At 35.7% G+C, this 21,398-nt stretch overlaps 1 protein-coding gene and 1 long non-coding RNA gene across 3 annotated transcripts in view; one reads left to right on the top strand and one right to left on the bottom strand.

Annotated features, from left to right (window-relative positions):
* The window catches only part of LOC136025959 (uncharacterized), a 45,715-nt gene extending 37,884 nt beyond the window's left edge, over window positions 1-7,831 (bottom strand). Inside the window, exon 1 of the long non-coding RNA XR_010617185.1 lies at window positions 7,149-7,831. This is a non-coding gene — a long non-coding RNA (uncharacterized LOC136025959). The remainder of the gene's footprint in view (window positions 1-7,148) is intronic.
* A 3,405-nt stretch (window positions 7,832-11,236) lies between these two features.
* Window positions 11,237-21,398, top strand: part of LOC136025958 (somatostatin receptor type 2-like) — a 170,453-nt gene continuing 160,291 nt past the window's right edge. Inside the window, exon 1 of one of the 2 annotated variants that reach the window (XM_065702069.1) lies at window positions 11,237-11,358. The gene's annotated coding sequence lies outside the window, so the exon portion shown is untranslated. The remainder of the gene's footprint in view (window positions 11,359-21,398) is intronic. The other variant, XM_065702068.1, reaches the window with a different exon arrangement.

Here is a 21,398-nt window from a genome sequence, read left to right as displayed (position 1 = left end):
TTCTCCAGGGATGATCGTGTGGTGTCAATGCTCCTTGAACATCAAGAGAAGGCTCATGTGATTGTACATAAAAAGTGCTAGTGGCCTTTTTATGTGACCGAAAAGATCGGAGAGCAACTAACCCCTCACAGGTCCCCTTTTCCCGAAAATTGTTCGATCAAAATTTTGTGATAACCATTTCGTTCAGTATAGTTGAAAGATCCCTAAACTACGCCTTACATGTAACTTGAACTCCCACAGCCCCTTGGGATTAGGTCTTTAACTTATAAATTTAGCCAGTGTTTACGTTAAGTGTTGTTTATTGAAAAATATACCCACATTAAATTAGGGCAGGGGGAATTTTGTGCTTGGGGTAGATTTCCATGGGAATAATTTTCCATCGGGAGGTAAATTTCCATGGTAAACTTTCCAGGGGAAACTTTACACTTGGGGGGGGATTTCACAGATTTCCTATACGACATTCATCTTATTTGTCTTACTATCTCTTTGGCAACTTCGCACGTGGAGATGTTCCGAAGTAATTGTCCGAGGTAAATTTTCAGCATATTTTGATTTCACAAAAAAAAATTTACATGGAAGGGGGATTTCCGGAGTCATCGGAAAAACGGTTAGAGCTTAAAGTCATTCTTCAAATGAAAGCATGCAAAGGACAATTTTTCAGGCTCAATCGTCAGCAAAAATTTTTACGGGGGGAAGGGGAGGGGGTTTTCAGCGGATTGGATTTTCCGAAAGGAATTTTAAGGGTGGGGGTGTCGTTGGATGAACTTTCCGTGGAGTGGTTTCCCGTAAGGAGAAGGAATTATTCGTTAAGTGTGAACTGGGTTTATCTGTATTATTTCAAAAACGATAGAAATTAAATAAGAAAAGGTTTTTTAAACTTAAAGTAAGACTGTTTTTTTAACTATTATTAACATAATCAGCAAATACTATAAATTATTACATATATAAATCACTACACTAGGGAAAAGTTTAATTTTGCTAACGCGTAGTGATTTAACCACATAAACATTCCTAAAGGCATCCTAAATTAATAATAAAAACCGCAAAAGTATTTCTAGAAGTACACTACACTAATTAAAATAGTAATGATAAAAAAAGACAATCACCTTCTTCCAAACAATCTAAGGGTAACAACCACCATCAAAATACATCTCCATCTACCCAATACTTTCAAACTGCTCCTCCTTCCAGCCCTACAACCCACTCAAATTCTCCCAAGAATTACTCAGTTAATATATTTTTAAAATATGAGAGGTGTTCAGCCGCCCTAACTTTCACAAGAAGTGAATTCCATACAGAAAGGCCGATACACTTCAGAGTAAAACCAAGTCTCACACTATTTTCAGCCTCCAAACCCAAGTTATTACATATTCTTGTACCTTGTTCATGAGCAGAATTTCTGGAACAGTAAAATTCATTATAAAAAATGCTGGAATTAGATTATATACAGGATTGAAAACAAACATCGCCGCTTGATAGTCACTTATCTGTCCAATGTTGAGTAGCTTTCGACACTTAAGGCATTCACTGGTGTCTTTCACATTTCTTACGTACTTCCCAATTATTCTTGCTGCTTTATTTTGTAGATTTGATCACGCTTTGAATTAAAAGGAAAATTGATACTCCAAACTACACATCCGTACGATATATACGGGGAAATTATTGCAAAATATATTGTGTGAAGATTATGTTCCGGTAGAATATGCTTCAGTCTTCTATGAATGCGAACTCCACGCGACAATTTGGTGAAAATAATGTCGCCATGATGCTTCAACGAAAGAATAGAGTCAATATGAAAGCCAAGATAGCATAGTGACTTAACTTGTGCAACAGGCTTTTCGCGGGCTTTTTATTTTGTAGACTTTGCACGCGCCTGTAATTAACATAAAAATTGTCGCTTCAAACAATACATTCATGCGATATATACGGGTTGATTATTCCAAAACACATCTTGCAAAGAGTACTTTCCGACAGAATATGCTTTCTGCCTTCGGAGAATACAAACTCCAAGTTCAATTTTGGCAGAAATAATGTCGGTATGATCCTTCCTTCCACGAAAGATTATAATCAATATGGAAGTCAAGATGCCGTAGTGACTCAACTTGTGCAACAGGCTTTTCACAGAAAATAAGGTTAGCAGCGGGTTCTGCAATTAATTCAGGAGTTAGGCAGGGTTGTGTTCTATCCCCGTTCACATGAAATCATTTGGGTTGACTTCGTCTTGTGGAGACAAAGTTCCTACCTCAAGCGCAGCAGTGTTATTCTGGCAAATAGCACTAATCACTTTAATATATTTGTCTGGTATACCAAAAGACCTTTGATAAAGCTCTCCTATCAACAGAATCGAACACTCTCTCATAATCTATAAAACTGTAGGCCCAAGGAGTTCGACAACTAAGACACTTCTCAATTATTAGCCTAAGAGTAAAAATTTGGTCGATACATCTTCTACCTTTCCTGAAACCACAGTGTTCTTCTCTTAAAACTTTGTCTACAGCGTCTCTCAGTCAAAAAAGTATCATATTACTAAGTAATTTGCTACCTACAGACACCAGACTAATACCTCGATAGTTACCACACTCACTCTTATCCCCTTTCTTACACAGTGGCTTAATTAAGGTTTTCCTAAAGTCGTTAGGTACTTCCCCTTTTCCAAAAATCATATCCATAATCTTTTGTAACTTATTTCTAACCTCAGAGTCACCATATTTAAGAAACTCATTTACCACACCATCAGCATCTGGAGCCTTATTATCTTTTAATCCTTTTAGTACTGTCGCTAAATCTTCACCACAAAACAAATCTTCCTTCACATCCGTGGTATCACAAACTTTTTCATTTTTCTTTCTATCTTTTGCTGCAACTCTATTACATTTTCAAAATGTTCTGCCCATCTCTCTTTAACTCTTTCCTTATCACTAATTATGGCCCGTTCCAATCTTGAACTGGAAGAAGTCCAGATTAACTACTTCCTCTCAATTTATGAACATGCCAGTACAATTTTTTACTATTATGCCATCTAGCTGCATCTTCCAGATCCTTGACAATTTTTCAATGGCCTCCACTTCACACTTCCTTAGTTCATAATTTAATACTTTCTCCACTTTCATTACACCCCTTTTGTTTTCATATGATCTATCACTCAGATAGTTCTTGTACAAGCCCTTTCTCCTTTCTATTAAACATAAAGGTTTTTTACCAATATTCCTAGCTACATCCATAAGTTTCTGCCCTAAGACACCATCAGCAACATCACAAACTGTTTTTCTAAAATTATTCCAACTAACTTCCATATTGTCAATTTTTAAACTCTGAAGTTTAGTATTCAACTGTTCCTGGAAATTTTCTCTCAAATTATCCTGCTGGAGTCTACTAACATCATAACTGCCCGGTAGGTAGTTACCCTTCCAATATTTCAGCTTAAGTTAACCCCAGACACTACTAGGTGGTGATCTTTACTTTTAACATCAATAACAGCACTCCAATATACACTAATGTCTTGCATTGATCCTGCCATTCTTCGGTTTGCTATAACATAATTAATAAGGTTTTCTATCTTACCATCACGTGAATACCATGTTAACTAATGGGCCATGTTATGACCAAACACCATAATAGTTATATCTAGATTGTCATACCGACTAAATTACAAAAGTCTGTAGCCATTACTATTTTCTTTTCATTCACCACATTTACCTAGGCTAGGATACCATCTATCCCTTGTTCTATTGACCTAGGCGTTAGAACTTCCTAATAAAAACATCATATTTCAACCTACACCCTATCTATTTGCTCCTGTAACTGTAAGTAAAATTATTCTGTGTCATTAGTATCTCCGTCAGTCGGTTCTGCAGGGGTATATATTGCTATAGCTGATACTCTGAACCTTTTACTCATAAAATGAACAATTAGTATTCTACTATTAATACCTTCCCAGCCTAAACAAGACTTAACAGCTTCCTTATACATCATGAGCCCTACTCCCTGTCTATGTAGCCCATCCCTCCTGCCTGAGTAAACAAATTCTATAAAACCTAATTTCATGCTTCCTGCCCTGGAAGCATGTCTGACCTCGTCATTCATATTGTCGATATGATAGTAATTTTTTAACGACGTACCATTCCAAATTCCAATTTTGGTGTTTGTTGAATCGTTGAAATTATGTTGGCCTCAGGAAAAGTAATGATCCTGGAAGCCAGTGCAGGATTGGGATCAATTATCTTCTCAAGTCTACACCGAATCACCAAAGCCAGCTTAGAACTGGACGACAAGACGTCCCTAAGACTTCCTGTATGAATAGAGGCTTTGTACAATCATTTATCTTAGTCACAACATGGTTTTCAGCACTTGGCGATGCTCTTCTATCAAAAAGAATCCAAATCCTGCACAGAAAGTCTCAAGCCTATTACCTCGAGCTCATTATACATTCATGCCTACAAATATTATGCTACTACGGAGAGACAGCCCATAGTATTGCGAATGTTGTGTTGTTTCCTAGGCTACAATTTCCTCGAGGTGCGCCACTCTTCAAGTGGGAATAGAATTGACCGCAAGGTCCCCAGTCTTGCAGGTACCCCGAAAGGGTCGAGGCAGTCCTTAGCAGAGGCTGTTGTCAATAGATCTGGATCTTGAGCCCCACCAAAATTGTCCTCCCATAGAGGATCCTTCCATGATGGTGTTCTGCGTCACCAAACAATTTAAACCATTACCTGGAGAAGGTTTGAAACTCGGGGAACGCTTGTCCAATAAGAGAGTCATGCTTACTCCAGCTGTTTACCAGGGCCATTTAATCAAACACCTGGAAAGCTATATGTTTCACCGTTCGTCTGCGAGTCCAGGGGACTTTTTGGTTATATGTTAATCCTCTGACGTGGTATTCTACCTTTAGAATACAAGCGGCCAAGCCTATTAGGCTTAGGTTTCACTTGTTAGCCTGTGCGTCCAAGCAAATTCAGTCCCAGATTTTACATACAAGTCCAGTGGACATTGTCCGTCACGCGTCAACCCAAAATCAATCCAATTTTTCATCCCTTAGTTCTTTTACTATCTACCTTAGTTCTGCGATAGGAATGATGTATGGACGGATGATAGATAGACTTATCTATCAACAAATGAAATTACATCATTTTTATACAAGTCGGACTTAAGTCAGATTTGCCTCTCACTCACTAGAGCCATTTGTCTAGAACCATTTGTCTTGACTTTTTCTACATTTAGCCATAGCTTGATACCCAAAACTACTTGATTTTAATTCAAAATTTTGTTGACGAATGACGGACTGGAGCACCAATTGGGTGGTCCGTGTCTCTTATGGAGGTACCCTATATATATGTAGTGTGTTCCCCTATTGCCACCTGTAAACACGTTCAGTGGCCTGGGGGAGGCCTCTTAAAGCTGGCAAATCGTAAATATATTTTTTATAATTATAATTTCGCTGTAAAGAAATCTCAATAATGTAAGAAAGTAGAACGAATCTAATTAATTTTAATGTTTTTGTCATATTTTTGTATCCAAATTTTGTAAATGAATTAAAAGTTTTTGGAAGAACGAGAGGGGGGTACTAATCGAGTTTTTGCCCGGAAGCAAGAGAGACCAGAACCGTCACCGACTACCTAGACTGCCGAAAACTAGAAAATGAAATCGTCACCCACCACTGTTCTAGGCCTAAATCTTTTACAAGTATTATTTGATTCTTGCTTTATTTATTTTTTATTTAAAGGTTTTGTAAACCCATGACCAATTGCCTTTTCAAATTATTACAGTAAGAAAGAACAGAGAAATAAAAAAGATCCCTTGATTATAATTATGAAACAATTGAAAATAATGGATTAGCAATCTTGGAACCACCGGAGAGGCACAACACTAAAGACACACGATAGAAACGGAAACGGTCAACCATCAAGCAGAGAAATGAATTTATCTGCCCTATTTGATATCTTATATTCCTGCCAAACACGAAACAGTGCACTTAATAATTTGCTTCAGAATAAACAAGTAAATAAGAATTTTAAGAATACACCCATGCCCCCCCCCAACTTTGGAAAATTTATCCTATTATTTCTTATATTTCCACATAGTCCCCCTTTTCAAAGTTGTGCACCGCTACCCCAATGCAAAATCCTAAGTACAATCAATTAATGAATCGGATATACTAATAATCCATTGGCTATATTTGCAGAGTAGTCTCCGAAGCCATGCCAAAACCGGCAGCACGCCACCACCAAAAAGGCTTCAGCGCCTCAAAGCCGCCGTTGAAACGCCGCCGGAATTTCGGCGGTGGCGCCCCGCCGGAATTTTAAGCACTAAATTATTTTCGAGATTATTGAGAGGCAAATACAATGCAATATCTTCTATCTAATGGTATATGCAAAAATTTTGGATCCTCTCAAAATGTTTTTGAATCTACTCGTCAACTATGGACTTTAGATCATCATTCACTTGTTTCAGTCCACTTCGCTAATGTGTAATATTTTCAATTTTTTTTTATATTTGATATATTTTATATTTCGTACTTGCTCCAATTGCAGCTTGAAGTATACTATACTTAAGGTCAAATACATCTTGACATTGAATTTCTATATTTTTGCAATTTCACATTTTTATATGTTATATATTTTGACATTATATTTGACATTTTATTATTACATATGCTATTATTATATTTGAAATATGTAATATATATACTGATATATTATTGTTATCATTACACTTACCAACATAGCATTATCAGTAAAGACAGCGTGTGTAGTGAAGATGTTAAAAGTAGAATAGCCGGGACCCAAGGTATTTCTTAATAAGGTCAAGACTATCTTTTACATTATTTGTAGAAGCTTTCGCGTAGATGCACCGTGGACAATTATCATTAGGCGTAACTTTCGCCCAAAATTCATTTTTTGCATTAGCAATAACACCGCATTCAAAAAAGTCTTTTGCGTGTTGAATAATAATATCGTCTTGAATTCCTTCTTTCCAGTTATTTTGCAGAAAATTCATTACAGAGAAGTGTACATATTCGCAATTTTCCATAGCTTGTTTTCAGTAGAGTATAAATGATACAATAGGCTTATATAGGCGTAAATGGTGCAGTTGTAGTTGGGAGCAGGGCTACCAACCTGCACACTATGATTAGGCTTAAAATTAACACTTACTTGAAACCAGTTTTAATTGTAATGAAATCAGAGTCCAGAGACGGTCAGTCCAGCGAAAAACTCACTCATACATTATCCGAATAGCAAGTAGATAGCTTGAATCTAGATCAGGTCAATTTAATCCAATACAAAATATTGCGAAATAACAGTCACTGAATTCTAGCAAGCTTCACAGGATTTAATCCAAAACAAAATATTGCGAAATAACATTCCTGAATTAAATTAAGTTCATAACGCTGAATTAATGGATTTCATGATAGGTCAAGTTCAAAACAGGTGCAATATTCAGGATGAAACAAGCTTCACAGTTCAAATAATCCAAATAATATGATATCACTTTGAAGACTAAATGAAGACTGAATATCATTTACTGTTGTAATCCTTTGCTGTATGAACGTTTCATTGTGTAATGGTTATCACCTAAGACTTTGAATCTTGTGATCTGAGTTTAAATCTCGGTGGAGCCTTTTAAAACTTGTTACTTATACTACAATGTAGGTTTCTGCCGTAATTCCTTCTTTTCAAAATTAAATTAATTACTATAGGCTAGAATTAGTTCTTTACCTTAATAGTCTTACTTTTTGTTTCTTGAAGATGGATACTAAAAGAATAGCAAAGATATTTAATTGGCTCCAATATACAATTTTGTAGAACTTTTTCCACAGACCAAGCTTTTCAAAGAAAAGTAATTCAAAACGAACAGAAATTACAACAAATAGTCGATTCAAACTCAAAACGAGCAAAAATTCACACGAGTAGGGCTGATATTCCCCATGCCTTCTCAAAACTAGATAATAGTTTGCACTTTGCCGAGAAAAAAAAAATGACCGTGGATTGTCAGTTTAATTTATACATACTAATCTTTATTCTTCAAGGTTTTAATAATTTTATTTATTAAGGTATAATAAGAGTGAAGACATTAAAAAGTGCATTTAAAATATTTAAACTTTGTTAAACAAAACTTGTTTTTTATCTAACCGCTATAATAATCGAGATGACTGATAAGACCTAGTGAAAATAAATTGAATATTTAGTATAAACTGATAATCATTCTTAAAAACACCAATCCAAGATTTTTTACTTTATTTTTTTATTCTTCAAACTTATAAATAAAAAATGTGTATATTACAATTTGTTTTATCAGTATTCCCCTCAACATTTCCCAAAACTTTACCTCAATACCCTCAGCCATTTTGGACACACCCAGGATCAATCACTCTCCCCTTTCCCAATGATAAATCCTGAGAATTGTTTCTTTCCCCAGAGGTTGTAGGGGGCTGGTGTCCCCAGAGCCGTAATTGTTAGACCTTTTGACTATTTTGAAAAAAAAAATCGCCTTTCAAATTTTCTCTAGCATTAAGGTTAAGGGAAAAATCTAAATGGACAAGAGGAGAAGGCTCATTGCCCTCCAATCACTCTTCAACATTTCTCTCAACATGCCATGATAGTTTCAACTTAATATCCTTAGCCGTTCCTTAAATATTGCTGTTGTGTTTTTCTGACAATCCTTTTGCATTTAGTATGTTTTGATTTTGTTTGAAAATTGCCTAAGCGTTTTATTAAAGATTCCCCTTAAAACCCTGAGAATTTAGCTGTTATTAAGTGAAGCTGGAACTTTTAGTTCCAAATAAAATGAGCCACCTCCAAAGTTTATACAACCACCCTGTCATAAAACCATATATGCTCCCGGGGCATAGCTTACAAGCCTTTCCCAAGGCTTTTTGGGGTTGTTTGAAGCCCGAACACATTGTTGTATGATCTTTGGACAATTTTGAGCAAAATGGCTAGCTTGAAATTTCGATTGGATGCATTTGAAGAGTAAAAGAAGTGGGGAGGGGGGTTTTGCCCTTCGATCACCTTTGAGTCTTAAAATGGGGACTTTCAATTTCCAATCAAATGAGCCTCCTTCGAAGTCTATACGACCACCTTTTCCATAAAAACCTTATTTGACCCCCGGGGCATAACTTACAAAACAAAACACTCAAATTAGCTTTAACAAAATGGCTATCTAAAAATCTGTTCGGATACGTTTTGGGAAAAGAAGTATTAGAGGGAGGGTAGTTGCCTTCCGATAACTTTTGACTCTTAAAAAGGACACTAGAACTTCCAATTTCCAATTGAACAGACCCCCTCCGAAGTTTATATAACCACCTCCTCCATAGAAACCCTATATTTTAATAACGGGCAATTAGCATAGCTTGTAGCCGTTATCATGAAGCATGTGGGGGGAGGCAGGTTAGCATCTCCAAAAACACGATCACCGGACCCTTCAACTATGCTGAACATAATGGCTGTCTCAAAATTTTGATTGTATACCTTTTGGGAAATAATTAGCGTGAGGGGCTGTTTGCCCTTCAGACACTTTTGACTCTAAAAAATGGCACTAGAAGTTTCAATTTCCGATCAAACGAGCTTCTTTCGAAGTTTCTATGACTACTTCTTCTATACGAAGTGCTTTATTTGCCCCCCCCCCAAAAAAAAAATAATAATACATTATGCCTACTTCGCTCTTTATTTAGGTAGTGCTATTGCAGAATCTATGATTTGTTTTTTATTTGTCATCGATGTTTTGAAAAGCGAACCACACTGTTCAAAATTCAAATACTTTTCCATAAACCGAGATTGAATCAATGAATATTAGAACTTTCACGGCTACGGGAGGGGTAAGAGGCCAGTAGCCGACCTCCTGCTTGAAGTAGTTTTGTTTGTTTTAAGTTCGACTTGAATATTCAATTTGGTTTTTCTTCTCTTTAAGATTTGTAGATTCATCTGTATCAGCATTTGTTATCTGTATGTTCGATATGATGATTTATTTGAATTCTATTTATTTTGGGTTTCATTTCATTTATTCTTTTGTTATGTGTTTCATTTCGATAGTAATTTCTGGTCATTTTGAGCTTGACTTATTATAGGATTTTATTTCTGCTGGTCTTCAGTTTCATTGGACTCTTCACTTATTTCTAAAAAAATTCTGTTTTGTAAAGTTTTTTTAAATTAATTTTAAAAACAGAAGAAAAAGTGCATGTAATAGGAGTATGGCTGGCAGTAGTGTTTCTAATGTGTACGGATTTTTGGTACAGACTGAAATTAACAAGCAAGATTTGGCAAGACACGCTAGTTAACGTTGGATTCTTTTTTCAAATTGTGTTTTCCTTCTTATCAGTTTCCGATACTTTTTCACCTGGTCAAGCTCCTCAACTAATTCTATTACAAATTTTTTGGTTAAGAACCTTGAAATAAAAATTTATACACCCAATTACTGCAGATATGTAGTATAACCAGAATTCGAAACTAATTAGGTGGTGGACATAAGATAAGCACAGATAATCAAATCAAAAAAAAAGAGAGAAAGAGATAAAATGAACACAAATAACGAGCACCAAACACTACTAAATTCTCGAGCTCAAATCACTGCAATAAAAAGTTTGTGCGCCTTTTCCAAAATTTGGATTTCTAGATTTTTTTTTTCTTCGATCAAATATGGTTATAATGCGCTATTTTGTGTTTCGAGGACGATAGAGAATAATATTTACTTTGCAGCAATTAATATTCACATACATCTCTTGTTAATTATATAAACAATAAGTGGATAAAGCAATTTTAATTCCTCAATCAAATTACTATTTTATTGCGCTATTTTGCGTTTCGAGGACGAAAGTGGATAATATTTGCTATGCAGTAGGATATAAAAATCACATACATTTCTTGTTAATTATGTAAACAATAAAGTAGATAAAACAGTGCTAAGGAAATTTTAAATTCAGTAGATCGTATAATAGAACCATCTGAATATTTTGGCAATATTTTCAATAGGCATCCTCGGCAAACAAAAAGTAGAATGTAATAGCGTATGGCAGCTAGAATTAAGTCAAAATATTCAGTTAAATATTTTCTACAGTTCACTGCCTTTAAAACTCCCTGTTTACTCAATCATCTTTATTGTTTTTCCTGACATTTTTAATGCTTTGTTTCAATACCCTCTCTTTTTACAGCTATTTGTGTGACTTTATTTTCAAAGAAATTGTTTTATTATTATGACGTGATGAAACTAAACCTTTTTGTTTCTTGGAAGTTTTCAAAGAGATTGCGCTGGATTTTCTAACCTGTTACACTGCTCCTACGATGAACTTGTCCCATTCCCTCAAAGGTTTCATTCCTCTGCAGGTGACTTACCATTTGGATTTGAGTGGAAAGTGGTCACTTAAATAGGGTAAGTTGCTCTTGGATATCATGATTTTTTTTACTATCCAAACTGTTGTTCTCTCCCTCAATTATTTTTAGTCATTATTTTTGGAAATACAGAGTTGGTATGCTAAATTTCAAGAACTAGGATAATTCAATACTTGATTGGGCTCAGAAAATCATTAGATAACATCTGATCTTCAGTCATATTCATAATTATCGATTGTCAAACAGTTCGTGGTAACGAACTGTAGTAAGGAGTGACCCGGCTCAATAGTAAACGAAACTCTAAAAAACGAAATTTTGATGCTAATAGATACACCAAAAGAATCAAGTTTTCACGCTGATTTTAAATACATAAGTCTTATCAAATTTAGTCTTCGTCATCAAAAGTTACGAGCCTGAGAAAATTTGCCTTATTTTGGAAAATAGGAGAAAACACCCCCTAAAAGTCATAGGATCTTAACGAAAATCACACCATCACATTCAGCGTATCAGAGAACCCCGTAGCAAAAATTTCAAGCTCCTATCTACAAAAATGCGGAATTTCGTATTTTTTGCCAGAAGACAGACCACGGGTGCGTGTTTATTTGTTTTTTGTTTTTTCCCCGGGGCCATCGTATCGACCAAGTGGTCCTAGAATGTTGCAAGAGGGTTCATTCCAACTGAAATGAAAAGTTCTAGTGCCCTTTTTAAGTGACCAACAAAATTAGAGGGCACCTAGGCCCCCTCACAAGCTCATTTTTTTTCACAAAGTCAACGGATCAAAATTTTGAGATAGCCATTTTGTTCCGCATAATCGAAAACTATAATAACTATGTCTTTGGGGATGACTTAATCTCCCACAGTTCCTGGGGGATGGGGCTGCAAGTTACAAACTTTGACCAGTGTTTACACACAGTAATGGTTATTGGGAAGTGTACAGACGTTTTCAGGGGGATTTTTTTGGTTTCGGGTTGGGGTTGAGGGGAGGGGGCTATGTGGGAGGATCTTTCCTTGGAGGAATATGTCACTGGAGAAGAGAAATTCAATGAACAGGGCGCGGGATTTTCTAGCATTACTATAAAAAAAACTTTAAAAAAATAAACATGAAAAAGTTTTTTCAATTGAAAGTAAGGAGTAGGATTAAAACTTAAAACGAACAGAGACTATTACGCATATGAGGGGTTCTAAAAATAATTTAGTATAAAGAGCAAGATAATTTGGAGGAGATAAATACCTCGCTCTTTATGCTAAAGTATTTTTAGTAATTTCAACTATTTATTCTATGGCCTTTCTGATTCTGATTCAGGAGTCATTCTCAAATAATTGGGACAAAACTTAAGATTTAGCGTAAAGAGCGATGTGTTAACGAGGGTACAAAACCCTTCATATACATAATCAAAATATAAGAATATAAAAGTTTGTTATGTAAGTTAATTCTTAAGTTGCGTATATTTTTTACTAATAAAAACGTTCGTTAAAAATTAAGAATTCTAGTTGCCTTTTTAAGTAAACGAAAAATTCGAAGGCAACTAGGCCTCCTTCCCCACCCCTTATTTCTCAAAATCGTCTGATCAAAACTAAGAGAAAGCCATTTAGCCAAAAAAAAAGAATTAATACGCAAATTTCATTTTAATAATTTATGGGCGGAGAGCCAAAATCAAACATGCATTAATTCAAAAATGTTCAGAAATTAAATTAAAAAACTAGTTTTTTTAACTGAAAGTAAGGAGCGACATTAAAACTTAAAACGAACAGAAATTACTCCGTATATGAAATGGGTTGTCCCCTCCACAATCCCTCGCTGTTTACGCTGAAGTTTGACTCGTTGCCACATTTGTGCTTTTTAAAACAATTCAAAACTTTAGCGTAAAGAACGAGGCGTTGAGGAGGGGACAACCCATTTCATATACGGAGTAATTTCTGTTCGTTTTAAGTTTTAATGTCGCTCCTTACTTTCAGTTAAAAAAAAAACTAGTTTTTTTTTATTTAATCCACCTAGAAGAACTAATATCAAATGGTAATCATACAATTTCACTTTTATTCGAAATATTTGTTAAAGCAACCAATTTCTTGCTTTTTCCATGTGAGAATAATTTAATGAAATGTTCTTGTAGAGGCACCTTTAATTAAATCCAAGTTATATCCATGATTTTTATGTTTTAGACAATTTTGACTATTTTCACTTAGCTTTGTCATATTTTACTTACTGATTTAAATTTTTCAACATGACATTATAAATTTTACAAAGTACGATCTGGCGAAAATAACTAAAAAAATGAGACCAATTTTAATCAGCAAAAACATCAAATTTCAAAGCACATTTAAAGTAGCATAAGTTTGAGCTAACTCTATGGATATATCTTGCGTAATATAGTGTCCTATCGCGAGTTTTTAGGATTCTATTAATATTTGAAAATATTAAAAATAATTGTCATTTGATTTAACTTTGTGGATATATCTTGCGCGACCTACGAAGCAGGAATTTTGGCTTGTCTTAAGTTTCAACTTCAGTCTATACGTCTGCATAAACAACTTTGTTTTTATTTTTTAATTTACTGACTTTAAAACCCATTTCAACCAATGGAGTGTTATTATATCATAAGCTGCGCATAGAATCGATACCATTATCTCGTTATTGACAATGAGCTGAACAGTTTTGACAGTGTTATGACATTGACAATATTGGCATTGTTGTTGTCAATAGTCTTGTTATTGTCAGTATGGCTATTAATCTTAAATGAATGGTTTCCTGCCAATCTAGACGTGTAAAAGTATCTTCAGTAGCCATGTCAGGTTTAATTTTCCTCTTTGTCTGAAGGGATTCCTAGTAATCCTTAAAAAGCCATGTAATTGCTTCCTTGCTAGCCGTTACAAATAAGTATTTTTCAACAATCCCCTCTACTTCTTCATTGTTGGCCTCCCGAGTAATGAAATTCCTTATAAAATATTCTCTCCTGCTTATTGAAGGATTTCTAACATTGTTGTTCAGGAGATGCCAGTCTAAAGTGGCTTAAGTTCGCTTAAGTGGCTTATAGTGGCTTAAGTCTCCTAGCTTAAGTTCAGCAATTCAATAAGGGTTGAGTTCAAACTTAGATAACCTGTTGTAGCACAGTGGATTGATGCTCTGCTTGGCAATTCGGAGCACCTGGGTTCGACCCCCGCTGGAGCAACGTTGGGCAACAGGCTTGCAACTTGTCCCTGTAAAAAACAATCAGCAATTGAAACGTCAACTCGACGCCCTATGTGCCAGCAATGGCTCAGGGGGATCTTTTCCCTTTTTTTTTCAAACTTAGCTGGATAGCTTTTATAAGCTTTTTCTACTAAATAGGCTGTTATTCTTTTCTTTAATATTCCATGTTACTTCGTCCAACAAAATACAAAATAACAGAGCTTTGGTTGCCTTTGTTTTCACTTCTTCTCAGAGGATTAAAAATACTTCTTTGTGGAAAATTTGTCATTGTCATCATAGTAACAATTAACATATCCATTTATAGAGTTTTCACGTTGTTTGAAAGTTTTCAGTACTGTCTAAAACTTTTTTTAGAATGCTAATTTGATATAATTTTACATTATTTTTAGTGATAGCTTACCCAAATTCTGGTTCTATGATACCTGCACTCGATAGCCACTGCTTCGGCTAAATCATAAATGAACTAGTTTGATTTTGACACTGTGACTTCACAGAAAGGGTTATTTGTTTTTTCTAGAACATAGATTTTGAAAGAAATTTGAATTACTATATTATTTTGTGTACTGCTATTAATTTTTGTAAAAAAAAAGATCGATAATTAGCGCGCTTGATCGCCATTCCTTCATTTAACATGCTTGCAATACTTGTAACAGGGTTGCAAGCATGCAACCGAGATTGCTGACCATGTAAATCAACCCTGTTCAACTCAACCAATTTAAAGTCAACTCTAACTCATCTCAACGCCCACTCAATTAAACCTCATGAAACTCAACCCCTGTTTAACTCCACCCCATTCAACTAATCACAATGCAACACAACCCTACTCAATTCAACCCTATTTTACCACAATCCCGTTTTACTCAACGTCATATACCTCAACCTAATCGAACTCAATATATGAATATACAAAATTTTTTGTATCCAATCTACTTGATACTTATATCTCCAAGTCCCTTAAAGCAGCATTAAATAAGAAACGGTGACATAAATTAATAAAGAAGATTTCATTCTGACACAAGTGATGTTGTGAAGAGTCTACAGCTTTTTCTTGCAGAAAAATGACAAGATACTTACATCGTTGGATTCAATAGTCTCAGATCTATCCATTCACCGAGTCAGATTTAAAATATTACTTAGACTTTTCCTTTGAGAAGACTTACGACTATACCACTATGAGATAAAACGAACAACTTAAAACTATCATTCAACTTTATTTTTGATCTAAAAAAGCATGTATACCAAATTTCTTAAGTATAACTCGGTAGATAAATAGAATTGAGTTTTCGATTCTATCCATCTATTGTCAATTGTCAGAATTAATAGTTAGACTTTTTCTTGGAGGAAACTTACAGCTATACCACTATGAGATAAGACGAACAACTTACAACCATCATTTAACTTGATTTTTTATTTAAAAAGACATGTGTACCAAATTTTTTAAATGCAACTCGGCAGATCAATAGAATTGATTTCTATTGATTCTATCCATTAATTGTCATTGTCACAATTATTGGTTTTACTTTTCCTTGGAAAAGACATACAACTATACCACTATGAGATAAGACGAACATCTTACAACCATCATTCAGATTCATTTTTGATCTAATACAGCATATATACACAATTTTTTAAATATAACTTGGTAGATGAATGGAATTGAGTTGCCGATTCAATCCATTAATTGTTAATTGTCAAAATTATTGGCTCACCTTTTTCTTGGAGAAGACTTACAACTATACCACTATGAGATAAGACGAACAATTACAACTATCATTCAGCTTTATTTTTGATCTAAAAAAGCATGTATACCAAATTTCTTAAGTATAACTCGGTAGATAAATAGAATTGAGTTTCCGATTTTATCCATCTATTGTCAATTGTCAGAATTAATAGTTAGACTTTTTCTTGGAGAAAACTTACAGCTATCAAACAGTTCATGGTAACGAACTGTAGTAAGGAGCGACCCGGCTCAATAGTAACCAAAACTCTAAAAAATTGAATTTTGATATCAATAGCTACATCAAAAGAATTGCATTTTAATGCTGATTTTAAATATATAAGTTTCATCAAGTTTAGTCTTACCGATCAAAAGTTACGAGCCTTAGAAAATTTGCCTTATTTAGGAAAATAGGGGGAAACACCCCCTAAAAGTCGTAGGATCTTAACAAAAATGACACCATCAGATACGGCGTATCAGAGAACCATACTGTAGAAGTTTCAAGCTCCTATCTACAAAAATGTGGAATTTTGTATTTTTTGCCAGAAGACAAGTCACGGGTGCGTGTTTATTTGTTGTTTTTTTTTTGTTTTGTTTTTTTTTTCTTTTCTTTTCCCCAGGGGTCATCGTATCGACCAAGTGGTCCTATAATGTCGCAAGAGGGCTCATTCTAACGGAAATGAAAAGTTCTAGTGCCCTTTTTAAGTGACCAAAAAAATTGGAGGGCATCTACGCCCCCTCCCACGCTCATTTTTTTCCCAAAGTCAACGGATCAAAATTTTGAGATAGCCATTTTGTTCAGCATAGTCGAAAACCATAATAACTATGTCTTTGGGGATGAATCACTCCCCCACAATCCCTGGGGTAGGGGCTGCAAGTTAAAAACTTTGACCATTGTTTACATATAGTAATGGTTATTGGGAAGTGTACAGACGTTTCCAGGGGGATTTTATTTTGTTTGGGGGTGGGGCTGAGGAGAGGGGGCTATGTTGGAGGATCTTTCTTTGGAGGAATCTGTCACGGGGGAAGAAAAATTCAATGACAAGGGCGCAGGATTCTCTAGCATCACTATAAGAAAACAATGAAAAATAAACATGAAAACGTTATTTCAAATGAAAGGAAGAAGTAGCATTGAAACTTAAAACGAACAGAGATTATTACGCATATGAGGGGTTCTAAAAATACTTTAACATAAAGAGCGAGGTATTTAGGAGGAGATAAATACCTTGCTCTTTATGCTAAAGTATTTTTAGTAATTTCAACTATTTATTCTACGGCCTTTCTGATTCAGGGGTCATTCTTAAAGAATTGGGACAAAACTTACGATTTAGTGTAAAGAGCGAGGTATTAACGAGGGTACAAACCCCCTCGTATACATAATAAAAATATAAGGTTATGAAAGTTTGTTACGTAAGTTAATTCTTAAGTTACGTATATTTTTTACTAATAAAAACGTTCGTTAAAAATTAAAAGTTCTAGTTGCCTTTTTAAGTAACCGAAAAATTGGAGGGCAGCTAGGCCTCCTTCTCCACCCCTTATTTCTCAAAATCGTCTGATCGAAACTAAGAGAAAGCCATTTAGCCAAAAAAAGAATTAATATACAAATTTCATTTTAATAATTTATGTGCGGAGAGCCAAAACCAAACATGCATTAATTCAAAAACGTTCAGAAATTAAATAAAAAAAACTATTTTTTTAGCTGAAAGTAAGGAGCGACATTAAAACTTAAAACGAACAGAAATTACTCCGTATATGAAATGAGTTGTCCCCTTCGCAATCCCTCGCTCTTTACGTTAAAGTTTGACTCTTTGCCACAATTCTACTTTTTAAAACAATTAAAAACTTTAGCGTAAAGAGCGTGGGATTGCGGAGGGGACAACTCATTTCATATACGGAGTAATTTCTGTTCGTTTTAAGTTTTAATGTCGCTCCTTACTTTCAGCTAAAAAAATTGGGGTTTCAGCTAAAAGTATCAATAAATATACTATAGGACCATAGTGGTCAATCTCTTGTCATTCTTTTTTTAAGGTGACTCCACACCATCCCTTGTAATTTTTTGTCAATTGACTTTTTTGCTTGGACCAAGGATTCGCTATACTTGGCGGATGTCCATATAGTCAATAAAAAAGGGATAAAGATCCTCCTGAGCCATTGATGGGACATACGGCGTCGAATTGGCATTTTAATTGCTGGGTGTTTCTATAGGGACAAGCACTAAGCCTGTGTCCTAACCTCGCGGCAGCTAGGATTGAATCCCATGCCCCGTATCGCCAAACAGAGCATCAATCCCCTGTGCTACCACAGGATAAAAAAAAGAACGAGGTTTTGAACCTAGGTTTTGAACTTCATAACGACCTGCTAGATAACATTTTTAGCAAACAATTGGATGGTGGGAAAACCCTTTATAAAAAGCCATCTGGACCATCAACCATCAAGAGAAACCAACAGAGACATGGCTGAATTTTCTAAAATTCGCACTGGCAAGCTTATGCTGAAAAATGAAAAACCACTCAAGAAGAAGACTAAAAAGAAGAGAAAGATGGACGAGCCAGAAGTCACATCAACTGATGACTCACCATTGTATGATGGATGGTGGGAAGTGAAAAAAAAAAAAAAAAAAAAAAAATTAATGATCTTACTGGTCAAATTGCAATTGAATTTGGTAATACCCTCCCCTGGGGGTCATAATTTCAGGTGGAGGAGGAAGAATGCCCCTCAAATGTACACTCAGCAGGGCCAACTGCCGTGTTCACGCGTCAAATGAGTTACAAACCTTCTCCCAGTAATGGGTTAAATTGCATGGTGAAGCAGAACACCATCGTGGGAGGATCCTCTATAGGAGGACAACTGCGGCAGGGCGTAAGATCCAGATTTATGGACAACGGCCTCTGTAAAGGGCTGCCTCGACCCTTTCGGGGTACCTGCAAGACTGGGAAACTTGCGGTCAATTTTTCCCACTTGAGGAGTGGCGCCCCTCGAGGAAATTATAGCCTAGTAAACAACACAGCACTCGTACGGGATTCTGATTATTGGATAATTTTCTGGGCTTGGTTTGTTTTGATGGGCGTTTTCGGGCTGAAAAACCTCTTCCTAGCTAATTTATCTACTATGGGCTGCCTCCCCGTAGTAGCATAATATTTGTAGGCATGAATATATAATGAGTCGGAGGTAATAGGCTTGGGACTGTCTGTGCAGGATTTCGACTCTTGTTGATAGAAGAGCATCGCCAAGTGCTGAAAACCATGTTGTGACCAAGATGGGCCCAGGATTGCACAAAGCCTTCAACTTACTGGAGGTCCCAGGGACTTCTTGCTGTCCGGCTCTAAGCCGGCTTAAGCGCTTCGGTGTAGACTTGAGAAGATATGCTGGTCCCCATCCTGCACTGGTATCCGGGATCACTGCTTTTCTTGAGGCCAAAATAATTTCAAAGATTTAAAGAACATGAAAATTGGAACTTGGAATGTTACGACGTTAAAAAATGACTATCGCATCGACATTTTGACTGACGAATTCAGACGGTTTGAACTGGATTTATTAGGAGTTTCAGAAACTCATATCCCAGGGGTAGGAAGCATGAAATTAGGTGACATAGAATTTGTTTACTCAGGAAGGAAGGATGGGGTACATAGACAGGGAGTAGGGCTCATGATGAATAAGGAAGCTGCTAAGTCTTGTTTAGGCTGGGAAGGTATTAATAATAGAATACTAATTGCTCATTTTATGACTAAAAAGTTTAGGGTATCAGTTATAGTAGTATATGCCCCCATTGAACCAACTGATGGAGATACTAGTGACTCAGATGAATTTTACTTACAGTTACAGGAGCAAATAGACAGGGTACCAGGTAGAAATATGGTGTTTTTGCTAGGAGATTTTAATGCCCAGGTTGGTAGAAATAGGGATAGATGGTATCCTAGCCTAGGTAAATTTGGTGTAGGAAAAGAAAACAGTAATGGCTATAGGCTTTTGCAATTTTGTAGGTATAACAACCTAGTTATAACCAATACGGTGTTTGGTCACAAAATGGCCCATAAGTTGACATGGTATTCACGTGATGGTAAGACAGCAAACCTTATTGATTATGTTATTGTAAACAGAAGACTAGCAGGATCAATACAAGATACTAGGGTGTATAGGAGTGCCGTTATTGATGTTAAAAGTAAAGATCACCATCTAGTAGTGTCTAAGGTTAATTTAAAGCTGAAATTTCGGAAGAGTAACTCCCTCCCGGAAAGTTATGATGTTGGTAGACTTCAGGATGAAAATTTGAGAAAAAAATTCCAGGAACAGTTGAGTACTAAACTTGAGGGTTTAAAATTTGACAATGTGGAAGATGGATGGAATAATTTCAGAAAAACAATTTGTGAAGTTGCTGATGGCGTCCTAGGGAAGAGTGCTAAGACAGCAACTAGGAATATTAGTGAAAAGGCTTTAGGTTTAATAGAGAGTAGAAGGGGTTTGTATAAGAATTATCTGAGCGATAGGTCGTATGAAAACAAAAGGAATGTAAAGAAAGAGGAGAAAGCATTAAAATATGAACTAAGGAGATGTGAAATGGAGGCGATGGATAAAATTGCTGAGGATCTGGAAGATGCGGCTAGACGGCATAATAGTAAAATATTATACTGGCATGTTAATAAATTGAAAGGGAGTAGCCGATCCGGACTAGTCCCAGTTAAAGATAGAAATGGGGCCACAATTAGTGATAAGGAAAAAGTTAAAGAAAGATGGGTGGAACATTTTGAGAATGTGCTAAATCGAGATACAGTTGCAGGAAAAGATATAGATGAAAATGAAAAAGTTTGTGATACCTTGGATGTGAAGGAAGATTTGTTTAGTGAGGAAGAATTAGCGACAGTACTAGAAGGATTAAAAAATAATAAGGCCCCAGGTGCTGATAGTATGATTAATGAGTTCCTTAAATATGGTGGCTCTGAGGTTAGGAATAAGCTACTGAAGATTATGAACGTGATTTTTGAAAAAGGGGAAGTACCCAATGATTTTAGGAAAACCTTAATTAAACCACTGTATAAGAAAGGTGACAAGAGTGAATGTCGTAATTATCCAGGCATTAGTCTGGCCTCTGTAGGTAGCAAATTACTGAGTAATATGATACTTTTTAGACTGAGACATGCTGTAGACAAAGTTTTAAGGGAAGAACAATGCGGTTTTAGAA

Source organism: Artemia franciscana, chromosome 4 (genome assembly GCF_032884065.1).
Source record: "Artemia franciscana chromosome 4, ASM3288406v1, whole genome shotgun sequence".
In the NCBI taxonomy this organism is placed as follows: domain Eukaryota; kingdom Metazoa; phylum Arthropoda; class Branchiopoda; order Anostraca; family Artemiidae; genus Artemia; species Artemia franciscana.
Note: the sequence above shows the minus strand (reverse complement) of the source record. Positions and strands in the feature narration are given on the sequence as shown.